Genomic DNA, 2,667 nt, shown 5'->3' on the forward strand with positions numbered 1-2,667 from the left:
AGGTCTGAAGCATGTCCCCTAAAAGCTGCAGGCTTAACTGAAAACAGTTTAAGAAGTGTTCCTGTCTCTAACACTCAGATGCCCAGCTCCCAATGGGGTCCAAACCCTAAATAAATCCCTTTTACCCTGTATAAAGCCTATACAAGGTAAACTCATAAATTGTTCGCCTTCTATAACACTGATAGCGAGATATGCACAGCTGTTTGCCCCCCAGGTATTAATGCATACTCTGGGTTAATTAATAAGTAAAAAGTGATTGTATTAAATACAAAAAGTAGGATTTAAGTGGTTCCAAGTAATAACAGACAGAAAAAAGTGAATTACCAAGCAAAATAAAATAAAACATGCAAGTCTACACCGAATAAAGTAAGACAATGATTACAGATGAAATCTCACCCTCAGAGATGTTCCAGTAAGCTTATTTTACAGACTAGTCTCCTCCTACTCTGGGTCCCCCATCACTCACACCCCCATGGTTACTGTTCTTTGTTCCAGTTTCTTTCAGGTATCCTTTGGGGGTGGAGAGACTATCTCTTGAGCCAGCTGAAGACAAAATGGAGGGGTCACCAGGGGCTTAAATAGACTTTCTCTTGTGGGTGGAGACCCCCTCCTCTCTCCTATGCAAAATCCAGCTCCACGATGGAGTTTTGGAGTCACATGGGCAAGTCACATGTCCATGCATGACTCAGTTTTTACAGGCAGCAGCCATTGCCCACATGCTATCTTGAATGTCTCCAGGAAGACTTCTTATGTCAATTGGAGTCTTCCAAGATCCATTGTCAGTTAAGTGTTTCTTGATTGGGCACTTAATTCGCACATTCCTTTCTCAAGAAGCTGACCAAATGCTTTACTAAGGCTACTTAAACTCAAATAAGTATATAGCCAATATTCATAACTTAGAATACAAAAATGATACATGCATACAGATAGGATGAATATATTCAGAAGATCATAACCTTTACAGAGATTTGTTACATGGCATATGTAGCATAAAACATCCAGTTATGTCATATTTACTTTCATAAGCATATTCCCATAAAGCATTACAGGATGCAACGTCACACTGAGATTCAAAAAGTTAAAGCTTTATAATCATTAAAACACAAATTGTCAACATCACATGTCAAAATGTATGAAGTAAATATCTTTAAATCAAAATCTGTTAAGTTCTCAAGCAGCATTTCCTTTTTTTACTTTTCCTGTCCGTAAATTTTTATCATTATAGATGGAAATATTTTTGTTGGTTTGTGTTTATACAGTAAAATTGATGTTTACCTAAAAACTCTAATCCTTCTCAGCCTAGCTACATTGGAGTAGTTCTCAAACTGTACTCCATGGAGTCTTTCATTTCGGTCCATAAACATACAATGAAAGCTTGTGATAAATAAGTTGTGTTTGGAAGGCCTGATCTTATGAATAGGCCTTGCAGAATTAGATTTTTTTAAAATAATTTTGACAGATTATAACCCACTAGATTCTCCTTCCCTCACAGAGCTGGTGATGGAACCCAGGAGTCCTGATTCCCAGCCCCCTGGCTCTAACCCAATAGACCCCACTCCCTCCCAGAGCTTGGGAGAGAACCCAGGAATCCTGGCTCCCACTCACTCCCAACCAACTCAACCCTATTCCCTTCCCAGACCTGGAACAATATTAATAACTCTACCACATTTACACCGGCCACTCTCTTCATTTCTCCTGAAGATGACAGCGTCGGTGTAAGATGGAATGGGCAAACCAGTCCGTTGTGACTGAATTCATCACCGCCGGGTTCCCCCGCCTGAAGAAGATCAGGGTCCCAGTTTTCTTGCTGGTCTTGCTCATGATGACCATGATGGGACCATGGTGGGAAACATGGTCATTATCTTTCTCACTAGGACTGATACCAGCCTCCGCACACCCATGTACTACTTCCTGGGCAACTTCTCCTTCCTGGAGATCTGGTACACCTCGGTCACAGTGCCCAAGATGCTGGCTGACCTGTTGGTGGAAAGGAAAGTGATTTCCTTCAACGGCTGCATCTCCCAGCTTTATTTCTTCCTAGCCCTGAGTGCCACTGAGTGTCTCCTCCTGGCAGCCATGGCTTATGACCACTACTTGGCTATATGCCGCCCCTTGAGGTACACAGCTCTCATGAGTGGCACGGTATGCGTCCAGCTCACCATCTGGTCCTGGATCACCAGCTTCCTCCTGCCCTTGGTGTCAGTGATCCTCATCTCCCAGCTCCGTTTCTGTGGCCCCAACTTGGTGGATCACTTCTTCTGTGACATCTTGGCCATGCTGAGGCTGGCCTGTGCCAACACCCGCCTCAATGAGATGCTCAGCGTCTTCCTCTGCTCCTCAGTCATCCTGGGCTCCTTTGTGTTGACCCTGGCCTCCTACGGGAGCATCATCACCACCGTCCTCGGCATCCCCTCAGCTGCCGGGCGCAAGAAAGCTTTCTCCACCTGTGCCTCGCATCTGACAGTGGTGGCTGTCTTCTATGACACAGTGACCTTCATGTACACCCGGCCCACAAGGAAATTCTCCTTCCAGCTGGACAAGGTGGTCGCAGTCTTCTACTGCATGGTCACTCCGCTTCTCAACCCCATCATATACAGCCTCAGGAACCAGGAGGTGAAGGAGGCCCTGAGAAAAGCCCTGTGTGGCAAAGGGAGAGCCCTAAAATGA

General features: G+C 44.8%; 1 pseudogene; it reads left to right on the forward strand.

Annotated features, from left to right (window-relative positions):
* Positions 1-1,720: 1,720 nt before the first annotated feature.
* LOC117886122 lies at positions 1,721-2,667 on the forward strand (annotated as a pseudogene).

The sequence above is a fragment of the Trachemys scripta genome, chromosome 12 (genome assembly GCF_013100865.1).
Source record: "Trachemys scripta elegans isolate TJP31775 chromosome 12, CAS_Tse_1.0, whole genome shotgun sequence".
Classification (NCBI taxonomy): Eukaryota; Metazoa; Chordata; order Testudines; family Emydidae; genus Trachemys; species Trachemys scripta.